The sequence below is a fragment of the Sparus aurata genome, chromosome 15, assembly GCF_900880675.1.
Source record: "Sparus aurata chromosome 15, fSpaAur1.1, whole genome shotgun sequence".
NCBI classification, from domain to species: Eukaryota; Metazoa; Chordata; class Actinopteri; order Spariformes; family Sparidae; genus Sparus; species Sparus aurata.
The window spans coordinates 16,339,204-16,357,578 of record NC_044201.1 but is presented as its reverse complement, the minus strand read 5'-3'; the positions used below and the strand labels follow the sequence as shown (position 1 = coordinate 16,357,578).

Here is an 18,375-nt window from a genome sequence, read left to right as displayed (position 1 = left end):
ATAGCTTTCTCTGGATGCTCCTCTGTGCCTAGTCTTTATCCATCCATGTGTCTTCGTTGAATACTTAGTCTTAACATCAAATCTCCCTGTATAGCACAGTGTTTAACTGCTTAAGTTTCAAACAATCATTAATAATATCAATGGGCTGGTAATGATTTTCACTCTCAAAATATGTGAGCACACCCTATGGTTGGCGAGCTTCCTTTCGTCAGCCTACGAAGGTAAGTACAGACCAAGAAAAGCCTCGATTGAAAGGCTGACTGACATCGAAAAAGGAATCACAATGTAATTATTTTTGACATTTTTGAAGTGTAGTTTTTGCACTTCATTTTCACTGGAAAAAAATATCAAAATGATGATGTCAATTTTTCTGAACAAGCATGTTCCCGTAGGGGCGATAAGATTTGTAGGCCGCAGCATCTCTGTAGCACCATAATGCTTCATTTTTAGTGGTAGGTTATGACACATTTACCCTTATAAAAAAAAAATTGGATCACCCACGATTTGGATATTGCGCTCTGCCATAATCGGAATTCAATAACAATTAACTGTTTAGCCCTGCTGGAAAAATGAGGGAGGTGAGCACCAGCAAACATCTCTCCCAGTGCTTCAGACCACATACTGGACAACAGTTCAGAACAAAATCCTGGTTTGAGTTTAAGTCTCTACATTACTTCTGGGACTTCACTTACAAATGTGTTATGTGTGTATTTTGTTTATGTTATGTTAGTAAGTTAAAATAACTCAGTGCTGACTTCTGTTTTCACACTGGACACAAACTCCCTATCCCATACAGACATTTTGCTCTTTATACTACTTCACCTGACTTCCTCCTTTGCATCCACAATAATTACTGCATCCTCTAGAGGTTACCGAGATAACCTCAAATATGAGTCTTAATAAGCTGCTTTCATAGTTGATTCATATGGTCTTTTATCTGATGAGGGCTGGCAGCTTAACAGCTACTACTAGTGTAACTTTTGGCCGCTATGTAAAGTTAGCTAAACAGACACGTTGAGAGATCAGAACTTTAGTTTGCAAACCAGCATTTCAATAAGGATGATGGTGGTTATGCACTAATGTTAGCTAGCTGTGGCTATTGCACTGTCTTGGTTTGTGCTAGCCTGGACAGAGTGACCTCTGTTTGGAGTTTCCAAAAGATTCTCGTTGCTCCTTGGTTAGCTTCCAAAATGCCTTTCCTCACATGTCGATAGTTGGGAGAGACCTCATAACATCAGTTCACCTGTGAAGATATTCTGAAGATGAAGTTCAGGGTTCTCTCAACATTCGGCGCAGCACTCAAGCCATTTTGGACCACACCACAGCTGAATGAATGAATGTGAAATCAAGGACAGCATCAAAACTAACCACAGGACTCAATCTGTTTGTTGCACCACTGCTGAAAAAAAATACTACAGGTACCACTGAAACACATGTTGGACATTTGGTTATCATTTCAAAAATAGCTTAGTTCTGTTCAACAAGCAGTAAAGGTTTGGATCTGAAGGACACCGGGAGGTGGTTACTTTCGTCTCCTCTCAACTTGGGAATCAAAGCACAGGTTGACTGTACTGCTTTTTGTTAGGTGTCTGACCTTCACACAATAAACCTAAATCAATGTCTCTAAAGATCAAATTTCATATTTAGACAAACCCAGATCTTCGCCTTTAGAACAAATGTCAAACATTGCTTCTGGTGGTGGCAAGAGCGCGAGCCAGGAGGACCGACCATTGCTTGACATTTTGTTCTCATGAGTATTCATCTGCTCCTTTAAAACTACCTCCAGTGACGTGTAGAGCGAAGGGGAGGCAGACAAAAGAGAAAAATGGCCTCGGCTGCTGCGCAGAGTAAGGCTGAATTAACATTGTCCTACCAAATGACTGACAAACACTTGATCTTTTTTTTAAAATGAGGACCCAGGGGTTGACTGGACTCCATTCAATATGCAAAACACTTATAAATCTGCTTTAAGATGATGTCCCTCTTCACCCATGATAATCTTAAAATCTCCACGTTAATGGGAAAAGGCCTTGTTCCAGTGAAATCATTTCATTAAAATGTTGCTTAAATAATCTGCTCTCGGGCTACCAGACAGATGAGGAACATATTTCACACACAGAAACCGGTGCAAATCTCTTCACACTATCTGTTCCTCTCCCTTCCTCTGCCTCACAAAACCGCTCACACCCACACATAATAAATGGATACATATGGAGGAGCAGAGGCATCGGAATCAAAACAAATCTCACTCCACGCGACGGGGTCGTGATCCCTCCGAAGCGACAGATACCATTAATCTGACAAATATGACAAGACATGGGTGTGATGGGGAAAAAAATAGGGATGTATGACACACAATCACCAATAATGAGAGATGTGGCTGACATGTGCCTACTCATCTGAGGCAGAGAACAAAGGTAATGAATAAATAACTCCGCTCGTCATCAAGCGGAATGATGAATCTACTTCATAACACTCGGCGGTGATGGCGGCGTCAGGCTTTCTTGAACCCCTTGATGAAAACGTGGCCCGTGAAATGTGTTCACGAGAAGTCATTGCCCTCCACCGTCTCCTCTCTCGCCCTGTCCCACCCCGTTCTATTATTTCAGAATGGCAGTAAATTAAGCAGGAAGGGGCCTGTTGTTTGATTCTGTCTGTGAGACACTGTGCGCCTTTAATAAGGCTTTCCCAAAGGCTGAGTTCAAGCTCGGAGGCGTTTGATGACGAAGGCGCAGCTCCCCGGTGTCTGGCACTGACAGCATCGATGCTGCTTTTTTAATACTGTGCCGTCGGTGCACACAGTGGGTATCAACCCCTGAGATATGGCGTATGGACCAAGGTGGCTCTTTGCACCGTGGCTGGCTGCCTGCTGCACACTCATGAATTATGGAATTCAGCAGAAATATGCAAATTTGGGCATTAGCCTAGTTATGCCCCTGTACTGTAAGTTACAGTGACTTATCTATTATGTATGAACCGAGAACTGGAGTGAAGAGGTCCTGGCAGCCAGCTCCGCGGCCCTCTTTCAGTTGATCACTTTCACATCATGAAAGAACATGAATAGCAGGGGATGTAGCTCCAAAACGTTAGCTTTCTGCCGCTCCACATCTCCCAAGACTTGGGAGAATTAGAGCTTGCTTCCACGCTCAATTGCCAAGCTACTTAAAATAACAATAGCTTCCACAGGATTTGGAGGCCCGGAAGATACGTAGGGGGAATAAGCATGAAGTTGTTGCTAATCCTCTAATTTCCCCCCGCAAGGCTGATATGAAATGCTAGTCTGATCAGTAATCAGTCCACGGGAGAGGCAGACAGGAGATCCAGCCAACTCTACAGGCACACACAAACATTAGCCTCCGTATGACATTACCATCACAATGCTGGATGATTGATCGTACTCGGGTAACCGAATCACAACGGTGTAAAGATCCCAAAATCACAAACCGTATTGAGCATCCCCGAGGTCAAGCGGCTCACTTCTGAAATCGCGCACATGTTCTGCTCGACAGCATAATGAAAGGTCCTGCAGCTCCGAGACGAACACAGCGATCATTAGCTCGGATCAAAGTCAACCATCAGACACATGACAGCTGACAACTTCTATTTAACTGGCTGCCTGGGAAGTAATGATACCTGGTGTTTATGAAACCCGGTCGCTATGGCAACAAGAGGAAGCCATCCCGTTACACTGTCCCACATCCGCGGCCCTGCTCAGTATGACAAGACAATGTTTACTAAAGTTGAACTGAAATTTGAACTCTTATAGGCTATAGTGATACTATACGGATATTATATCATTTATGTGATATGAGACGATACAGTCCCTCACATTTTGAATATCATGATACGGTGATGTAGCATAAGTGTTTTCCTTTAAAGGCTGCGTTACAGTGAAGTGATAATGAATGAAATCAGCCAGTTACATTTATTTATTTGGTTTTGAGGAGATTTCAAATTATAAAGATACTTTTCATGTATTCCGATCCAATCTTCGGTTTTGCATCAATGCAGAGACAAGACCACAGTCAGGAGTTTGTTGCCAACACACAATTATAACATCCGAGGGTTTTCTGGCCTCAGCTGGACAATAAAGCTACAAAGTGAAGTTGCATTGTTGCGCTTAGGCATTTAACTGTGAGTGAAGGCTTTCATAACATTAGCATATGAATGTAAAAAAAAGATGCGGCCAGTGTTTTGTAAGTGAACATCTGGCCACATTTTCTGAACTTACCCGATATTCAACAAAGCATGCGCTGTAGGTAAGCTAACTGTGGCCATTTCAGCAAACTGACGTCTGCAACAATAAAGAATACAGCAAACTTGGCTAATCATCCAAAAATTCAAGAGACACTCTGAGAGATGCGCGTGCAGACATGAGCCATGTTCAAGGGTGAATGATGATCAGATCATGAGGCTTGTCAAGATTCACACCTCTAGAATTAAGCTAGCTAGCAGAAGCTGTTTTTCAGGTGTGGGTTCAGTTGTGGCGATGTCAAATGACGGGACTGTGAAAACACTCCACATGTTAATCCGAGATTGGATTCATGACTCATAACTATAATGAGGAGTCATGGAGAAACAGATGGTTAACCACAACGATCCCCAGACTGTCTCACCGGACCTGTATACTTCCTATCAGCGAGTTAGCATTTTTACATTGGCCGTCAATACAGGAAACAACAACCTACAAGCTGACGGGGTACGGATGTAAACAAGCTAGCAGTCGTTTCCTTTTCTTTTGCAGGGATTTAGACACTTTAACACTGGGGGCTCGCCAGCCCACATGAAAAATGTTCCACCAAAGCAAGTCCAAAAATGTAGGGGGCACTGCAGAAAAATTAAGGTGAAATAAATAAATAACTAAATTTCTTCACATGAATGCATTTTTTTACCAAATAAGCCCACAAGTCAAAACAAACACCAAGGATTCTCATATCTTTGCTGAAACAAATTTCAATTTCAGTCGCACTTTAATAGACAAACGAAGGCCTTGAGGAAGCATCGATCACATTTTACAGCAGAAAGCTCTGAGTTCCCTCCTGAAAGCTCTCTTATCTCCTCACAGAGACGCAAACCGACCCGCCCAGCACAGAAACAGAAAAACTATTCTGTTCATTTGCATTTTTAATAAATATCCCAGTATGCTTCGGCTAATAGTTTTCATCTTTTAATTCGCCAAACATTACCTCATCAATTATTAATCCCGTTCTCTCATGATTTTCTCTTTGCTTTTGATTAGGAAAACTTGAGGAAAAAGAAAATGCACTTTTGTGTCGCTGGCGTGGAGCCAACTCCATCAAACAGAAACCTAATAACAGGAAATTGTACACAAGAAAACACTTTCCTTCCCCACCTCCTCCCGCTCTCTCTATCCTTCCCACATGAAAACCCTCCCGACGATATGGTGTAACGTCCACCGATCCGGTGTATTTGTCCAGTCGTACATCACTGAGACACCTTGACTTCTCTTCTGGGATTTAGAAATCATAACGCCTCCCTGGACCACCATCGTCTTTACAGCCACACTCGTAAACACTTACTGGGGGGGAAAATCCCACAGAACAACCAGCCTGCTGCTGTCCATCCAACGTCACCTTTACTCACACATTTGTTTGCAGCACAAGCAGCTAAGTGTGTCCCAGTTTAGCTTCAGACAAACACCCCAGTATGGAAATAATGAGGATGACCCCTCTTTCATATTGACCTTTTGACCTTTGGTGTCAGACTGACCGATTACATTCTTTATTCATGTTTAACACACATCTTTAATTTTTTATTTTTTTCAATCCATCCAAAATGAGTGAAAATAAAAAAGGCATTCACTTGAAATAAATGTGCAGCTCGGCCTTAAGCAAGCACTGTACACCACCTCACAGGGTAATGAGCAGTCCACGCTCGTACAGTAATTGTGAACATTAGCGGGGCTGCTGCTGCGGCTGCTGCTGCTGAAAACCAGTGTGTTTCATTTGAATTTCATCAGAGAACTTACTCCAGTCAAACAGCCGCGTTATGCCTTTGAGAAATCCTGCAGCTACAAACGCCGGCTCACAGAAGGCAACACCCACATGCCTCGTAATTAAAGGTGAATTGCACAGTCTGTGGCAATTTGCATCCTGTGACGTTGATACACGGCTACTGGAATTTCACTGGGTAGGTCTGATACCAGATACAGGAGATGTGACGCTGCTACATCGAGGCTGCATTTCAGCAGGAGCCGAGGGAAAAGTGTCTGCCCTTCGACTTAGACATCAAGATACAGCACGATGCACTTACAATTTTTGATCCAGCGGTCTTCAGCAATAAAAGTAGAGCTTATACGAATTGTCTTTGTTTAAAGGTGCAGTGTGTAGTTTTGGAGAGGTAATTGTATTCACAAGAGAAAGGTCTTCACTGAATGATTTTGACTGAATAAACTGAATAAATAAACTGACCTGAAACGACAACACAATTCCCTCACTGTCCGTACTTTGTATATGTGGCGGACCCTGCCACCTCTCTAGCTTCGGACTTATTTTCCTCAACAGCATCTTTTTTATTCAGTCGTGAAAAGAATAAAAATGTATCTAAGTCTGTATTATAACCTCATTAATACTGTAAACATTAAAAATTCTGAGTTTACCTGTAAATGAATAACTTAAAGGGGCAATATGCAATTTTTATCAAAACAAAAGTATCAACAGTATGTGAGGAAATTAGAGTTTTGCCGTAACATCAAAGACGTCTATTTATTGGGCTGCAGAGGTTTCTATCAAAGTTAGCAATGCCAACCGACTAGCCCCGGCACATCCCATCTCATGATACCACTTCATAGCTCACAAGGCGATAGTCCGAAAGCGTTCTTAGTGCTCTTAGCTTTTTTTGTCGCATCAGACAATAAACTAAAACTCACAACATGTTGAGAAACAAAATAATCATGCACCTATTTTTGTTATTAAACAGAGAAACATGAGCGCACACCTTCTGATTTCAAGACACTCTATTTTACAGAATGAAGACGAGCTGAGTTGCCTTCACTCACGGTAAGGCACACCTCCTTCTACCCCGATATTCTACATACTGCACCTTTACTACATTTAAAAATGAAAAAAAAAAAAAAAAAACTTTTAATGCTTTTCTATAGTGTTGAGGCAAAGTTGATTTTGATATGGCACGGCCCGTAGGACCTGCTAAACACTGTTCCCCCGGGAGCTTATAAACTAATTTATTGGATGTAACATTTTAATTAGCCTGATCAATACTCTATTACTGAGGATTTAAATGTGAGCTGCTGGGAGAAGGACAAGGCGCTCTCTTCACATGAATGACTGATCACGTCTCGACATGTCAGAGATTGAGCTCGCTGTGAGGCCATGCTGGATTTATTCTAGCTTAATAATTGATAAATTAATCTCCCGTGAATTGAAAAGCATAAAACATCCTTTTGTCAGACGCTGGGGAGATCCAAGTGTGGCATGAAAGCGCGCGCGCACACACTCACACACACACATAAACACACAAAGCACACACACATACACACACAGAAAGTAGAGATCTTGAGAGAAAATCTGGTTACCTCGCAGGGGGCTTCGGCGAGGATCTCAGCGCGCCTCTTGGGTTCGGGTTGATCTCAGGAGCGGAGGATGAGGATGGTGATGGTGATGATGGTGCTGAGGAGGACGATGATGCTGAACCACGGAGGGAGCGCACTTTTGTGCCGGTCCACACTGAAGAAAAGCGTCCGTCCTCGCTCTCGGCCACTCTCATCACTGATTCATTTGAAAGCAGACACCGGGTGGTGGTGGAGGTGGAGGTGGTGGGTGATGGGTGGGGGGTGACGGAGTCCTCGTTTATTCAAAGTGGAGAACTCGACTCCGTCTCCGGCTCACGCAGACGAGCCCGTGTGTAGAAAGACGGGCAGAGTTGTGCCCGAGCCGCCGCTGTGCGTATCAGACTGGAGGGAGCGGGGAGGAGCCGTCTGCCGTCAGATGATCAGGGCAAGGTGCTCTCCTCTCCTCTCCTCTCCTCTCCCCTCTTCTTCTATCCTATCCCCTCCTCTCCTCTCCCCTCCTCTCCTCTGTTCTCCTTTCCTCTTCTCTCCTCACTCACACTCTGCATTTCCAGCCGAGCAGAGCTGCACCTTAACACAGGAGTCCACAGCTGATCATCTACTGTCAGCTTCCACCGTCACTTGCACCTGCGTGAGTGGTAGACTGATGCTTTTGTTTCAGTACCTGTGCACTGACTATGTGTCTGTGGCCAGGTGATAAGGACTATGATGTCATCTTATTACAAAATCTACTGGATGGGCTGCTATATTATTATACAGGCATGTGCACAGATACCCAAGGAGGGGCATCGGCTATTATTTTGCAGTTACCTTATTAACCAACAGTGTTCGGCAAGCTACTTTCAAAAAATATTACTAGTTACCTTCATATAAAAGTAATATTACACTAACTAATCAAATGGCCTTGGATACAGGGATGAGCAGGCAGAGAAGGATCGTAGGTTGATAAATTATGTGATAGGAATAAATTATGTTTTAACTGTAGGCTCAGTCGTATGAAACACAACAGAGATATACCTTCTGTAATGCAGCTGATGGTGACAAACATCTCCTTCTCTATGCCTTTTTAATTTTAGTCCACAGAACAAGGAATTCACAGGCACATTTGATTCAAGAATGTAAATTAAAGTGCTCTCGGAGGATTCGGCTTCATCACCAGGCCTACCAAATACAGCTAATTTCAGTCTCACAGAGAGCAAAGAACATATCGTCTATATGTTAAACACACCCATAGTCTACATTAATATGGTCATGTGTGGTGTGGATGGCTTCTTTAAAAAAAACAACGGTAAATGCTTCACTCCAGTCAGTGAGGCAGATTATAATGCATTACGTGTAGTTATATTACTCCATTATGTAACGCGTTACCCCAACACTGTCAATCAATCAACAACGGTCTGAAGTGTGTGTTTTTAACTTCAACACCACGTCAATCAAACAGTGCCGATATCATATCTAGTGTAGACAGCACCGTCAGCAGTTTGCATTAGTTGACTTACATTTCTTGGAGCTGTGCTGTTTTCCAGACAGTTCTTAACAAATCATGCTTTTAAAAAGAGATGGGGACAAACTCGGCTATCTGGTGCTCCTCAGTGTAAGTGACACGGATGCATTTGCTATTTAACAAGCTCTGGCTTTCAGCTGGTTTGGTATTTTTCTGTGGACTATCTGAATTTGCCAATGGCAATACACAGCAACAGAAAGGTCCATTATTTTCGTTTCATCTCACCTCCATATGTCCAGTGGTTGAAATGTTCTTCCCTAAAAATTCTTTTGTACTAAGAGAAAGAAGAAAAAAACAGTCACTCATATCGAAAATCTGTTTGGATGCCATCAAATTGTTGCCTCCTTCCTAAAGTTCCTTTTTGAAAGAAACTGCTGATGGAACTGGTCAAACAATGGATGGAAACATGTCATCTCTGTGATTTCTTAAGGAATATAGTGTTTGAACAGGCACGTTATTGACAGTTTGTCATTATTGCAACATCGGGGTGAGAATTGAGACTTCGTGGTGGGGGCAAGTGTCCCCCACCTTTTTTAAATACTTGAGCCTGTCCCTCCCTAAATTTGTCTGCACTCATCCATTGTTATTATACACAGTATAGACGTACAGTGGTAGATAAAAGCCTAATGACTCCAAAGAAAATGACATTAAACTGTGTCAACATTGTTTTGTTTGTCTGTATATTAATACCAAATGGGCTGCAGAGACACTCCTCCTCCCCCTGAAAAGAAGTCTGCTCAATTACATGTTCTCTGAACGTGACGTGGCACGTATTGTGGGGATGTTGAGATAACCCACATGACAGGTACAAATTAATCGTTTTATGCAGAAAGGTGCAATGTCAACATTTTATTCTGGTGACTTGGCTGGTTTGAAAGAAGTTGCATCATAGGAAACATAGGATTGTTTTGTTTTTTTGAGCTTGTTACATTTAGAGAATTTGTTGACCAACCGCGTGTTGACAGCTGATCTAATCTGCTTCACTCAAAGGGTGAAATGCCGGTCATCACAGAGGCTGCAAATATCCCCCCGGGGGTAAATAAAGCATGTATCTAGAGAGAGGGCAGACAGGATATCATTTAAATACGAGGGTAACAGTATACATTTTCAGAAAGTAACTCCCAGGAGGCATTCGTAGTGTAGCACATGGTTGTTGAGAAAGTGACAGAAATGTTGTGTAATAAAGAAAAAAACTGAGAATTTCAAATGCTGGCCTCTCTTTCACCTCTGCCACCCAGCCAATCACTGTGTGCAGTGTGTTGTCAGACTGTTGGATTTTAGGATGTTACAGTGATGGTCGACCCTGTTAAAGGGGTCAGTATACTCCAAACAAGGTGCTTTTCTATCCTCTCTCCAACACACCTTTCTACTCTCACGGTGAGAGATTAAGCAGGGTTTGAACTTTTCTCTCAATCACTCTTTTTTTTTTTCGTTCTTAACACACATATTTCAGACACGTTTTTGTGTGTAACAATGAAACAAAATGCCTTCCAGGAAAGATAAAATGTGCACCACTGTTCCAATTGTCAAAAGCGTACATCTTGTTTGTCTGTGTGATGGCGGGCTTTGAACCGTATCTTTAAGCGTAGCCTCTCTTACAGCTGTAAACACATTTGCCTCCTCTTCCACTTGTTGGATACCGATCGTTGTAGTGACTGTAGCATATGATTTACATCAGTCAGTGAGCTCTCTCGTCCTGGGTGAATTGTAAACCTTGACAAATTTTCTGGTAGGAAAATACACCATCTCTACTTGCTGCTGGCTATATTGTATGCAATTTCCAGTAGAGAAACATCTAAATATCACAGCATAAAACATGTGTTTCTAGTTTGAAAGGACAAATACAGGAAGACATGCTATTTTAACAAACTCACCCATTTTTACGGTGAGTGGTTCCATCGGCAGCCTGATCTCCAGCTTTACACTGATCGGTATGTGGTTTTTTCACGTTACTAGAATAGCAGCCTACACTACTCCAAAGTTTAAAACACACGGTGGGTGCACTGGAATCAACAAAGTACAAAACTCCAGTTCTCTCAGCAACAAAAAAAAAACTCAGTTTTGCTGTGGGCATGAAGCGAACGTGTTTCAGCACCAAGCCTTCATCAGCGTGAAACTTGCATGTTATTTGCTGAGATTGCCGGAGATGTGTTCCTTGTTTACATGACGTAAGAGAATGCATACATAAAGTATTCATTGTGGACAGCGATCATCCAACATTACGTTGCGTCTGACGTCTATGTGTAGTTAGAACCCAAAGGACACAGCTTGGTAGTGACTAGCCAAATCGCAAGGTAGCCAGGCCCAAAAGCATACCCCTCTTTATCATCTATAATATTGACCATATTCTATTAATTGAACATCATACTGTCCTAAAGAAAACTTGAAACTAATGATTGAGACCATAATCTCATTAAGAAAGTCATTACTGAGGCAATAAATCATTTTAAAAAAGCAGGATTGTTTTCTCATAAGCTTTTTGGAACCAGAGTCTGTCCACTAGAAATGCATTTTAAGGCACTTTTACACCGCCGTCACACTTCAGACCTGGACACTCAACATCCTTGTCAGTCTTCACCACACTGTCCTTAGTGTTCAGATGGTGCAATGTGTGCTGTGTGTGGTACAGCATATTATAAGACAGTGGTTAGGTGGTATTCTTTGCCCGTTACAGATATCTCCACACGCTATGCTTGTCTCTGGAATTATTGATTTTTCTCCATACACCCAGCAAAGAGAAAACTTTTCCCTCCACCTTGGTTTGAAGCAGTCTCTCAGTTTAACCCGCACGCATTAACATTACCTTTATTCTCTCCCTCTGTGACATCTGCATGCGTCTGTAAGTCTAAAAACAGATGCATCAGCTCACAGGTGGGACGTGGTGTCAGAAAAAGACAAAGCTCTGTTACAAAGAGAAGGGTCAGATATGCCCAGGAGCGACATGTGAATCCAAAATCCCCATTCATAATGGAAGTGTACGTGTGTGTCTAACATCCCCGTCGACGCCGCTGCCTGCTTCCTACAGGAAACTCAGCCGACTCCGAGCTGTTGTAGCCAGATGCCTAAAATGAGAGCCAAAGAGAGGGCAAGCGAAGGGCACATTTATATTTCAGCAGTCCGTACCACATTTATAGAGAGGGAGAAGGACAGAGATCATATTTGATTGCTTAAAAATGTATGGTATTTAGACGACAAAGGATGACAGCATGTGGGAAATGGGGACAATGAATGAGTCGCAGCCTCGTCAGCAGCTGCGAGGCTGACATGGGAATCCAAATTGGGGTAAAGGAAAAAGTCAGTTTTAGCTTTGATTGAGCACAAAAGAGCCCTTTCAAGTGATCGGGTGAACAGTTTGGGGAGTGGAAACTAAAATTCTGTCCTTCTTAATAAAATATAATGCTGTGCAAAATAAAAAATGTCGGGAAATGGGAAATCTAGGACCCCAAGGGTTTCTTTCTGACCCTACTTTGAGGAGTACTGTGGTGTAAGAGATGGAATAGTTGCGGGCAGCGCTTTGCAGTGTGCAGATGTATTTGATAATTTATCAGGCGCCTGGTCTCCGAAGCAGCACAGATAACCTACAGCCCACAGCCGGCAAGACACCTTGAGTCACAAGGTCTTGAAGCTCAAAATGAACTCCTCACGCTGACTCAATGATATTTTGACTGATAAGGGCAGTAATCTTATCCTTAATACTGTTAACTTAGGGGGAGAGTCCGACATTAAATCTGCAGTGTGAGCAATTATTTATTGGAGAATGGATTCTATACCTTCTTATGGCTCTTCATTCAGCCAGTAGCTCTAACACAGCTGTCCTTTCAGTAATTTGAGTGCTCTGTTTGTCGCTGCTAAATGTTGTGTAATCTGCAGCTGCAACGCTCCGAGCCAGCGAGCTGCACCAGCGCTGCTCAGACTTGTCCCACCATGGCCTGGAAAAGACTCCCGCTGATGAAATTTTCATTGAGCATATGAAGCTGAGCGTAGTTTCATAATTCCCCGGCGAGTTGCATCAGCTTGTTCTGCTATCGTTCTATCAAGGCCCGCTAAGAGCAGATCTGATGTCTTGATAGGTGAGGGGGACCCGTCCTGTTTGAGGATGATTCCTTCCTGAGGTGCGCTGCGGCTTTTGGAATACATGCGCCATGATTGAGATGTTGTTTTGGATCTATGTGACACTTTTCCCTCTGAGGAATTCGTCGCCCCTTAACTGTCAATACTTTCTGGTTGAAGTGACGAAAAGACGACCAACTTTCGAAGAACAGCCCAGACGGGGTTCGGCTGCCGGAACGTCTTTTGTGAAATACAGACTGCAGATATTTTACCGGCAACAGTCTCTCTAAGAGAGTGTAAGAGTGGGATGCATCTATAACGGTTACTGCAGGGATTCAAGCATCCCCACTGCTTCTTCTTGCACGGTCTGAAGTGTTTGTTTAAAACTGAATGCTGATTCAAACATGCAGGGATGCTTGGGATTCATATTTGGCTCGAGCAAGAACACAGACGATGATTTGCTCGGTGATACATCATTACTTGCAGATTATTGTATTTTATTTTCCCTCCTTTTTAAACAGTATCTTTTACATCGCCTCGACCGTGTTCAGATATTTTGATGTGGGAGTGAAAACAATGAAACGCCTCTATCGCTTTTGGCACTGTGTGTCTTGCCAAACTGCTGCAACTGTGGCATATGCTTCATGTTTATTTAAACATTTGGAAATCAGAGGAGGCTCTTGGTTAACACAAGGCCAATCCATTACATTTCACCCCATTAGTAGTCAGGATGGTTGTGTTTCCGCAATATTTCCACAGTCTGGGAAGGATTTCTGATGCTCCAAAACTCCAACCATTGACAACAACATATTATTTGTTGCTTAAACATACTACAAGGAGTTTTTAAATGATTATGAAATCAGCCTTAATTTAACACTGATGTCTCTATAAGCAAACGTGACCTTGCGAAAAAAATGGCTGTTTCTGTACAAATGCATACATTACCTCAACACTAGCCATCCTGCAAACAGCTGTGGTTACCATAGAAAAATAGTATTGGAGGTCGTTTGTGGCTTTTTTTCATAATAAATGCACGTCAACCAGATTCTGTCCTTAATTTTTTTGTCAGTCAAATAAGGGTACAGCTAATGATTATTTGTATTTTCTTTTAATCTGTTGATTAGTTTCTTGATTAATCAGTTCGTTGATTGAGTTATAAAGTGCCAGAAAATTGGTGGTGAAACATTTTGATCAGTATTTCCAAAAGCGCAAGACGATGTCCTCAAATGTCTTGTTTAGTCCTCAACCAAAGATACAAAGAAAGTCTTAGAGGAGGAAAGAAACCCCAAAATAGTCACATTTAGGAATTTGACTGTTTTTCCTTAAAAAGAAATAAATAAATACTTGGTGATTAATGTCATGGTTGACAATCTAATAACTAATCAATTCATCTGTACAGCTCTGCTCACCCCTGATGTTGTGTGATGCTTGGATTAGCATAGCTATAAGCCTTTTTCTCACAGGCAACAGCTGGGGCTGAAAATTACATCGATGAGAGTGGATTGGTGCAAACTTTAAAGTTGGCTAATTATACTCTGTGATCGTCACTAAAAGCGACCCTGTTTGAATTATGTATTATTCTACATTTACATGCATTAAGCAAAGAGGCACTATGTAGTTTTGGAAGAGAAATTCACACTCTTGAATATTTGAATGGTAATGAGGTAATAATGCAAACTTAAAAATGGTTATGTTTTCCGTAACTTATAGATGATAAACAAATAAACAAGCTGTTCTCAGGGTAAAATAAGGTCCCCAGAACACTGTTTGATGCTAGAAAGGTGGCGGGGTCTGCCAAATGTAAAAAATTGATCTGAAGAACTTCCTTCTTCTTAAAATGTCCTCCCCAAAACTACATAGTGCGGCTTTAAATTATTGTTGTTTTCTACCAGCTTGAGTTGTGCAGCTTTAATCTTGGCTGCCTCCATAGCATTTGTATCCAGCTGTAAAATTTACCTCTGTCCTTTAGAATGTTCTGCTGATTGAAAAAGTTAAAAAAAAAAAAAAAAAAAAAAAAAAAGTCTTGAACCATTACAAATGACTCACACTCCATTATGAAACATACCTTGGTTTTTATTATGATTCTTTGTGAGATGAAAAGCCAGCACTCCGGGTCATTCATTATGATTGTTCATGGCTACTTGCTGAATATGAAGTGAACGCCCCTGTAAGTGGGAACCACCACCGGCTGTGAGGTGACTTACTCGCCATGGTGAAAGGAAAAAGCCACCCCATCAATTCCTCGCATGGGAATGAAATACTTAATTTTTGTTCTGGAGGACGAGATCAAGAGCTGTGACCTCCCACTCTACCGCTCATTGACCTACTAGTGAGGATTTAAAATGCAGAGGACTTGATTATCCCGTGAGCAAAACCAAATCACGGAGGAGCATCAAGTGTAGACTTGGCCTGCGCTTCTCGTCACGTTGGAGGAACTGAAGAAAAGATCAAAATCGAGGGTGGACCAGCAACAAGAAACAGCCCAGTGCTTTCAGATTTGTTACAACAAATTCAAATTGGCACATTTGTCGATCAGCAAATTATGAATTCAAAAAACACAGTCTGTTAATTAGTATTGTTTGAGTTTGGCTGATGTATAAAACAATGAAAATAATTTTCCAAAGTTTTACCTCACAGTCGCAGACATTAATATTTAACAGTGCACCTTTAATTGGCAATCAAATAGTGTCAGCCTGATAGGCCATTATGAGAAAAAGAATAAATGAGTAGTCTAAAAAAAATCATCAAATTATTTGATCTATTATCTGTCAGTTAAGAGAAGTTCAGGGTCAAACTCAGGACAGGCGGCAGGATATAATGTGAGTAGCTAACGTTTCTGTAAACCACAGATATGTCCGAGGTTGACATTTGTCTCAAATATGACGTATCACGTTCATATTATAAGACAACAAGACTGCCAAACAGTCACACCACTGGATCATCTCCATCTGTGATAGTTGCGACTAAAACAGGTATTAAAAGCCAAACCATGATGTTTTCCTAACCCTAACCAAGTGTCTTTTTGGCTGGAACCAAAGCAGACCATACGCACAGCGTTGTGACATGAAAGAATTAGAAAATTCAACTTAAACAGGCATAAAGTTGCAACATAAAGAAATGTCCACTTTTAACTCATCTCTGGTTTTGCAGAAACGTTTGATTTCATCATGCTATTTTAGCAGATAGCATGATGAGGCACCTGCTCCCTGCTCACTCCTCATCAACACCTGCACACTGCTTTAATGAACCAGCTATCTAAGGACACTCTCTGATGACAAGAAGCGAAACCCCCCTGTGCACGGGTTCCTCTTTTGTTAACACCTAATTTGAATGGAGGTTCATCATGGATTTTCAATCAGCCAGTTGTGTCACTTAAATGCAAACTTTATATTATTTTGGATGTCTTGGTTGACATTTACCAAGATCTTTTGTTATATATATGTTCTAAATGTACCTTAAAGGGATATTTTTCAAGTTTTTAATACTCTTGGAGTGGATAAATATGCTCGCTTTACGCAAATGTATAGCATATGGTGACAAACTCAAGCCCAACAAGCAATGACAGACAGGCAAACTGACCCGAATGTAACATTCCTTTGTAAAACTAACACAACGTAGTGTCCAACTGTACTCTTGTAAAGGTTACTGTAACTAATTGATGTTAATCGGCCTCCAAGCTGCAGCCTCCCATTTAGCTATCTCTGTTTTTCTACTCAAGGAGGTTTTGTTCTGCTTGCCATCCACAGTGTAACTGCTGCAACGCTCCTTGATTTCCCAACCTGAGGGTCATAACGTGGATGCATTAATCACACGTCAAAAAAAATAATGCTGTTAAGAGGAATATGCATTAACACGTTATTATTGCGTTAACTTTGACAGCCATCTGAGCCATAAGATGTAATTTAGTGAGTGCCAGCTGCTGGTGGACAGATTTAGTTAAATTTGGACAGAGCCAGGGCGAACTGTTTCCCCTTCTCGAGTCTTTATACTGAGCAAAGCTAACCAGCTGCTGACTCTAACTTCATATTCACTGTTAAACATGAGATACATAATACTTATGTTGATCTTCTCAACTATTTACAATAAAGCAAATTATCTTACATCCTAAAATGTCTAAATACGAATTTAATAAAAATGAAACAAATGCAGTTTGTTTTTTTGGGGGGGGGAGGGTGATATATCAACATAGTGTTTTATCACCAACTGCAGAACAGAAAAAAAACATGTCTGGGTTGTAAATTTACTCAGTCTGTTTATGAAAAAAAGTATTTCCAGGCTGTCGTATCCTCCCCGTGTCCAGTGCGCAGGCTGAATCCAAGGATCAGCTGAGCTAATTTTGGAGCAGGTGATGTGGGAAAGTTATAATTGTGCTTTTGTTCACATGTTCACAGCTGACAATGTACCACCTGCCGCCGTGTGAAGTGCGCGCGGATAATGTGCTGCCAGTACTTGCCATGTGGTTTTCACCCAGGACCCGTGTTACACATTACGCTGACTTCCATAATAATTCAGCGATGCTTTGCAAATAAGCTCATCAGAGATTCAGAACACAGGCTCCTCTAATTGTGACATATTTAAAGTCCATTTAAGTGCTGTTTCACATTTAAATATATTAGCACATTGCCATATTGTCAATTCCAGCAAGGTATTTGACATCCGAAATAGGAGGTTTTACTGTGTAGGAGTGTATCATTTCACTGTAATGTGAATTGTGTCCCGGCTGCTGGAGTTCATTATCACACTCTTGGCCTGGTGCCGGTTAGAGAGCAACCATCTGAGCGGGTTTCAGACCCCACTCAGATGAGCGTGAACTGCCCTCACAAGCGCAGACTACGCTATCAGATGACCACGCATCTCCAAGTTTAACTAGCTAATTCTCACCCGCCTACGACGCCTCTCCACACGAGCACACCGTGTGATAGGCGGGGGTATTTTTAGTCATGCTTTTTGGAAGTGACAGATATGCATGGCTTCTTTTTTTCCATTAATAAAATACCTTTTCTAATTGACAGTTATTAAGCCTGCGACTTGACTAAAACTATGTTGCACAAGTCCCTGAATTCACCATCCTGACAAGAGCAGCATTGCCAAAAAGCATTTTTTTTCTGCTCTTAAAAACATACATCCTTAAGAGTGCTTCTGTGTCGAGGAGTGGATGGCAGCTACTGCGTGACACAACTTCATCTCCCCGTGCAGCCTCGCCACCCAGAAAAAAAAAAGAGACTTCATCAACAATAAAGAGGCTGACAGCAGTGAGATGTAGGCCCACGGTGAG

At 41.8% G+C, this 18,375-nt stretch overlaps 1 protein-coding gene across 1 annotated transcript in view; it reads right to left on the bottom strand.

The window, feature by feature from the left end:
- The window catches only part of hs3st1l1 (heparan sulfate (glucosamine) 3-O-sulfotransferase 1-like1), a 32,911-nt gene extending 24,681 nt beyond the window's left edge, over positions 1-8,230 (bottom strand). Inside the window, exon 1 of the mRNA XM_030440872.1 lies at positions 7,553-8,230. The gene's annotated coding sequence lies outside the window, so the exon portion shown is untranslated. The remainder of the gene's footprint in view (positions 1-7,552) is intronic.
- Positions 8,231-18,375: the final 10,145 nt, after the last annotated feature.